Source organism: Scyliorhinus torazame, chromosome 24 (genome assembly GCF_047496885.1).
Source record: "Scyliorhinus torazame isolate Kashiwa2021f chromosome 24, sScyTor2.1, whole genome shotgun sequence".
Taxonomy (NCBI): domain Eukaryota; kingdom Metazoa; phylum Chordata; class Chondrichthyes; order Carcharhiniformes; family Scyliorhinidae; genus Scyliorhinus; species Scyliorhinus torazame.
The window spans coordinates 7,511,317-7,518,908 of NC_092730.1; positions in this window are offsets into that span (position 1 = coordinate 7,511,317).

The window sequence follows — 7,592 nt, forward strand, 5'->3', positions numbered from 1 at the left end:
CCGAATTCTCCGGCACCGGATATTCAGCGGGGGTGGGAATCGCGCCGCGCCGGTTGGCGGGGGCCCCCCCCCGCGATTCTCCGGCCCAGATGTGCCGAAGTCCGGTTGCTAGGATGCCTGTCCCGCCGGCGTGGATTAAACCACCTCTCTTACCGGCGGGACAAGTAGGCCCACCGATCCGCGGGCGGGCCTGTGCCGTGGGGGCACTCTTTTCCTTCCGCCTTCGCCACGGTCTCCACCATGGCGGAGGCGGAAGAGACTCCCTCCACTGCGCATGCGCGGGGATGCCGTGAGCGGCCGCTAACGCTCCCGCGCATGTGCCGCCCAGAGATGTCATTTCCGCGCCAAGCTGGCGGGGCACCAAAGGCCTTTCCCGCCAGCTGGCGGGGCGGAAATTAGTCCGGCGCAGGCCTAGCCCCTCAAGGTTGGGGCTCGGCCCCCCAAGATGCAGAAGATTCCGCACCTTTGGGGCGGCGCGATGCCTGACTGATTTGTGCCGTTTTTGGCACCGGTCGGCGGACATCGCGCCGATACTGGGGAATTTCGCCCCTCATTCTTTGTCATATTCAGTTTATACCCCGAAAACCGGCCAAATTCCCCCACAATCACCATAATTTCGCCCATTCCTGCCCCTGGATCCAATACGTATAAGAGCAGATCGTCCGCGTACAGCAAGACACTATATTCCGCCCCCCCCGAACCAGCCCCTGGAAGCTCTCAGAGCAATTGCCAGCGGCTCTATAGCTAACGCAAACAACAGTGGGGAGAGGGGGCACCCCTGTCTTGTCCCCCGGTACAGTCTAAAATAGTCCGAGGTCTAAAATAGTCTGAGGTGCTTGGTGGTTTTAGAACATAGAACATACAAAAATACAACACAGAACAGGCCCTTCGGCCCACGATGTTGTGCCGAACCTTTGTCCTAGATTAATCACAGATCATCATAGAATTTACAGTGCAGAAGGAGGCCATTCGGCCCATTGAGTCTGCACCGGCTGCTGGAAAGAGCACCCTACCCAAGGTCAACTGTACAAAGTACTCCAAATGTGGCCTTACCAAAGTTTTGTACAGCTGCATCATCACCTCACGGCTCTTAAATTCAATCCCTCTGTCAATGAACGCTAGCACACCATAGGCCTTCTTCACAGCTCTATCCACTTGAGTGGCAACTTTCAAAGATGTATGAACATAGACCCCAAGATCTCTCTGCTCCTCCACATTGCCAAGAACTCTGTTAACCCTGTATTCCGCATTCATATGTGTCCTTCCAAAATGGACAACCTCACACTTTTCAGGGTTAAACTCCATCTGCCACTTCTCAGCCCAGCTCTGCATCCTATCTACGTCTCTTTGCAGCCGACAACAGCCCTCCTTACTATCCACAACTCCACCAATCTTCGTATCGTCTGCAAATTTACTAACCCACCCGTGAACTCCCTCATCCAAGTCATTAATGAAAATCACAAACAGCAGAGGACCCAGAACTGATCCCTGCGGTACGCCACTGGTAACTGGGATCCAGGCTGAATATTTGCCATCCACCACCACTCTCTGACTTCTATCGGTTAGCCAGTTTGTTATCCAACTGGCCAAATGTCCCACTATCCCATGCCTCCTTACTTTCTGCAGAGGCCTACCATGGGGAACCTTATCAAATGTCTTACTGAAATCCATGTACACTACATCCACTGCTTTACCTTCATCCACATGCTTGGTCACCTCCTCAAAGAATTACAGAAGGTTTTCTCCCCTTTCCCAATATTTACCCCAGACCCAACAAAAATACCTTGCTGCGTGTGGGACCGACCTTGCCGGGAGCAAATTGGTTGGGCCATGGAGATCTTGGGCAAGCACCATTCAGTGCTGGTCTCCACACTTGTGGGCACCTCCCAGGGGAGCGGTGGCCCTCAGGCGCTTGTCCTCTGGGCAGGGTGGCATGCTGGCACCACCTGGGCATAATGGCACTGCTGGCTTGGCACTCCCAGATTGGCACTCTAGCAGTGCCACCTGGATGCCGTTCTTGATTAATGAGGGGATCAGGGGTTATGGGGAGAAGGCAGGAGAATGGGGATGAGAAAATACCAGCCATGATTGAATGGGGGAGCAGACCCGATGGGCCGAGTGGCCTAATTCTGCTCCTGTGTCTTATGGTCTTATGCTCTTGGCTAATTCAGACAAAGAACCGACAGAGAGAGAGAGGCGAGTCCAAACGTTTTTTTTTTCCTTAAAAGTCACTTCTTGCGCCTCAACATTTCCCCAGACTCGTTTAACAGTTTCAAAACGAGCCAGCAGTGGAATTCCGTACCTGCCTGGGCTGCTCGTCAAATACACTGGCAGGGGCATACACTATTTCTAAACAAAGGCTGCAGAGTCGGTACTGAGGGATCCATGAGTCATTGCACCGGCCCCAGATGTAACGAGATATCAGGTTGCCAATTAAGGTCGTGTGGTGGATTCGGCGGAAGTGAACCGTAAGAGATTGAGATTGTTAATTTCCTGTGAGCAGCAGAGAGTTCAACCTGGGGATCTCTGAAGGTTGCCACTTAAGTGGATAGAGCCGTGAAGAAGGCTTATAGTGTGTTAGCGTTTATTAACAGGGGGCTTGAGTTTAAGAGCCGTGAGTTTGTGCCGCAACTATACATGACCCTGGTGAGACCACATTTGGAGTATTGTGCGAAATTCTGGTCACCTCATTACAGGAAGGATGTGGAAGCATTGGAAAGGGTGCAAAGGAGATTTACCAGGATGCTGCCTGGTTTGCAGGATAGGTCTTATGAGGAAAGATTGAGGGAGTGAGGGCTTTTCTCTTTGGAGCGAAGGAGGAGAGGCGACTTAATAGAGGTTTATAAGATAATGAGGGGGATAGATAGAGTGGACGTTCAGAGACTATTTCCTCGGGTGGATGTAGCTGTTACAAGGGGGCATAACTGTAAGATTCAGGGTGGGAGATGTAGGAGGGATGTCCGAGGTAGGTTCTTTACTCAGAGAGTGGTTAGGGTGTGGAATGGACTGCCTGCTGTGATAGTGCAGTCGGACACTTTAGGAACTTTCAAGCGGTTATTGGATAGGCACATGGAGCACGCCAGAATGACAGGCAGTGGGATAGCTTGATCTTGGTTTCGGACAATTCTCGGCACAACATGGAGGGCCGAAGGGCCTGTTCTGTGCTGTATGGTTCTATGTTCTAACTGTCGAGTCATCGGGCCTCCTGAAACAGGCAGGGCAGCCCAGTCAGTTTGTGCCAACCTTTACAGTTGTTACAAGGCACCTTCCCTGTGGCTTCATCACAACCAACAACTGCTGTTTATATAACACCTGTACAGCTCCAGCATGCAGCAGATGGGCCAAATAGCTTCCTTCTACGGCGTAATGTCTTTAACATAATAAGGTGACTCAACATTGCGCGCGAGCTGGGGTTGATGCAGCTAAAGGTAGTACACAGAGCGCACCTGACGAAGTGGAGGATGAGGGGGTGGAGGATATTTGTGAGCGGTGTGGGAAGAGTCCGGCCAATCACGTACACGTCTTCTGGTCCTGCCGAAGTTAGTAATAATAATCTTAATAATAATCTTCATTAGTGTCACAAGTAGGCTGACATTAACACTGCAATGAAGTTACTGTGAAAATCCCCTAGTTGCCACACTCCGGCACCTGTTCGGGTACGCTGAGGGAGAATTCAGAATGTCCAATTCACCTAACAGCAAGTCTTTCGGGACTTGTGGGAGGAAACCGGAGCACCCGGAGGAAACCCGCGCAGACACGGGGAGAACGTGCAGACTCCGCACAGACAGTGAGCCAAGCCGGGAATCGAACCTGGGACCTGGCGCCGTGAAGCAACAGTGCTAACCCCTGTGCCACGGTGCCGCCCAGGGTAGGGGGGGGGGGGGGCAGGGTCTGGGATTCGTTTTAATTTGTAAATGTTATCTGTGTTTTATGTTTAATTCTTAAAATTTGAATTAAAATAGTTTTCAAAAACAAACAGCAACGTTCGATGGTGAGCCAACTTAGGAGATAGCAGGGGCAGGTGATCACGGCCAAAGGTTTTCGGAGCATTGGAGAGAGAGAGGGAGAGAGGACAAAAGGTCAGGGAGTGGCATAAAGTTAAGATATCAGAGCGCGTTAAGTTGGAGTACAAAGATCAGGGCTGAGTTAAAACGAAACTGAGGAACAAGTGACAGATGGCCCTGTGGGGGAGGGGGGGGGGCTGTTTTTTGCACTGGGACAAACCGAGGAGATGAAAAAATGGAAAGAGGGTGAAGAAGGAGCAGAAAGTTGACAGTTGTTGAAATCAATATTAAGCCCGGAAGGCAGCAAGAAGTAAAGGGGCAGCTTGTGCACCTTCTGCTATTGCAAGGGGCGGGGGTCTCCTTTTAAAACATTCTGCTACCTGACCACCTTCAGCACCTTCTTCAGTCCTTAGTGCCACTATTAACACTCTGGTCTTGCATCCCTGACATCTTCACCCATCTCCCACCTGCTCCATCCCACTCCAACTATTTAAGCCACTACAATCCTCCACAAATGTTGCCAGACCTCCTGGGGACATCTAGCATTTCTGTTTTATTTCAGATTTCCATCATCTGCAGTATTTTGTTTTTATTTGTGAATAGTCGGGTGCAGCACCAGACAGTTGCCAGGGAGAGGATTGGAGTCAGTAGCGAGGGAACAGGTTTAGAGTAGGCACCTATAGCCTTTGCGTCTATTTCAATCTCCCTCATGTGTTGATCCAGCTTCTCCCATGAATGTGACACTATTCACCTCGAGTGCATCAGGTTCACATTCTCCCCCACTCCCTGTGGGAGCAAGTCCCACATTCTCCCACACTCCCCGTGGGAGTCAGTCCCACATTCTCCCCACTCCCCGTGGGAGCGAGTCCCACATTCTCCCTCTCCTCGTGAGAGCGAGTCCCACATTCTCCCCGTGGGAGTGAGTCCCACATTCTCCCCACACCCCGTGGGAGCGAGTCCCACATTCTCCCCTCTCTTCGTGAGAGCGAGTCCCACATTCTCCCCACTTCCCGTGGGAGCGAGTCCCACATTCTCCCCACTCCCCCGTGGGAGCGAGTTCTACATTCTCCCCCACTCCCCATGGGAGCGAGTTCCACATTCCTCCCCACTCCCCGTGAGAGCGAGTCCCACATTCACCTCACTCCCCGTGAGAGCGAGTCCCACATTCACCCCACTCCCCGTGGGTGCGAGTCCCACATTCTCCCCACTCCCCATGGGAGCGAGTTCTACATTCCCCCACTCCCCGTGGGAGCGAGTTCCACATTCTCTCCTGTCCTCGTGGGAGCGAGTCCCACATTCTCCCCACTCCCCGTGGGAGCGAGTCCCACATTCTCCCCAGTCCCATTGAGAGCAAGTCCCACATTCTCCCCACTCCCCGTGGAAGCGAGTCCCACATTCTCCCCACTCCCCGTGGGAGCGAGTTCCACATTCTCTCCTGTCCTCGTGAGAGCGAGTCCCACATTCTCCCCACTCCCCGTGGGTGCGAGTCGCACATTCTCCCCCACTCCCCGTGGGAGTGAGTCCCACATTCTCCCCACTCCCCGTGGGAGCGAGTCCCACATTCTCCCCACTCCCCGTGGGAGCGAGTCCCACATTCTCCCCACTCACCGTGGGAGCCAGTCCCACATTCTCCCCCACTCCCCGTGAGAGCGAGTCCCACATTCTTCCCACTCCCCTTGGGAGCGAGTTCCACATTCTCCCCACTCCCCGTGGGAGCGAGTCCCACATTCTCCCCCACTCCCCGTGGGAGCGAGTCCCACATTCTCCCCCACTCCCCGTGGGAGCAAGTCCCACATTCTCCCCCACTCCCCGTGGGAGCGAGTTCCACATTTTCCCCAAATCCTCGTGAGAGCGAGTCCCACATTCTCCCCACTCCCCGTGGGAGCGAGTCCCACATTCTCCCCGTGGGAGTGAGTTCCACATTCTCCCCACTCGCCGTGAGAGCGAGTCCCACATTCTCCCCGCTCCCCGTGGGAGGGAGTCCCACATTCTCCCCACGCCCCATGGGAGAGGGTTCTACATTCCCCCACTCCCCGTGGGAGCGAGTTCCACATTCTCCCCCACTCCCTGTGGGAGCAAGTCCCACATTCTCCCCCACTCCCCGTGGGAGCGAGTCCCACATTCTCCCCACTCCCTGTGGGAGCGAGTCCCACATTCTCCCCACTCCCCGTGGGAGCGAGTCCCACATTCTCCCCCACTCCCCGTGGGAGCGAGTCCCACATTCTCCCCACTCCCCGTGGGAGCGAGTCCCACATTCTCCCCACTCCCCATGGGAGCGAGTCCCACATTCTCCCCACTCCCCGTGGGAGCGAGTCCCACATTCTCCCCACTCCCCGTGGGAGCGAGTTCTACATTCCCCCACTCCCCGTGGGAGCGAGTTCCACATTCTCCCCTCTCCTCGTGAGAGCGAGTCCCACATTCTCCCCACTATCCGTGGGAGCGAGTCCCACATTCTCCCCACTCCCGTGGGAGCGAGTCCCACATTCTCCCCACTCCCCGTGGGAGCGAGTCCCACATTCTGCCCACTCCCCGTGGGAGCGAGTCCCACATTCTCCCCTCTCCTCGTGAGAGCGAGTCCCACATTCTCCCCTCTCCTCGTGAGAGCGAGTCCCACATTCTCCCCACTCCCCGTGGGAGCGAGTTCCACATTCTCCCCCACTCCCCGTGGGAGCGAGTTCCACATTTTCCCCAAATCCTCGTGAGAGCGAGTCCCACATTCTCCCCACTCCCCGTGGGAGCGAGTCCCACATTCTCCCCGTGGGAGTGAGTTCCACATTCTCCCCACTCCCCGTGAGAGCGAGTCCCACATTCTCCCCACTCCCCGTGGGAGCGAGTTCTACATTCCCCCCACTCCCCATGGGAGCAAGTCCCACATTCTCCCCACTCCCCATGGGAGCGAGTCCCACATTCTCCCCACTCCCCGTGGGAGCAAGTCCCCCCCCCAGCTGCCTGGGTAGAGAGTTTGCCCCTGAAATCCTCCCGTTGAATTCATTAGTCGCCGTCGCACCCTCCCCCCCCCGGTGAACTGTAATCCCTCTTGGCTCTAGAAACATCGCCCCTTCCGGCACGTCGAAAATGCATCCGGCACAGAGATAGGGAATTGTACCGGGGTCCGAACCAGCCTGGATTTGGATCGGTTTGGGGACGGGGACGATGGAGGGATGGGAATGATGGAGGTTGTTGCTTAGCAGGTGCATGCGGGCTGAAAGTCTGGAATAAGAGGAATAATTTGATTGAGAGTTTGCAGGGCTGGCCGGTTCGTGTGGCGGGACAGCCCAGGTTGACAGAGGTGGTGATGCTACAGAACACTAGTGCTCTTTTATATATATATATATATATAATGAAACATGGCAGCTGCTGATTGCCTAATAAGGAAGTGACAGGTTGCTTTTGGGCTCACGCCATCCCAGTTGCGAGCTCTTGGCCATATAAGGCCAGGAGCTGCTCTCCCAGGCCCGCCATTGGCCGCCTCCCACCCCAACCCTGAGGTAAAAATCTCCACCCGCGCCTTTTCCGCCGCACTCGACGGTTTTCCCCCTCCCGGCGACCCCCCTGCCCGCCGGGCCCGGTCTGCCGCCTCCAAATAGA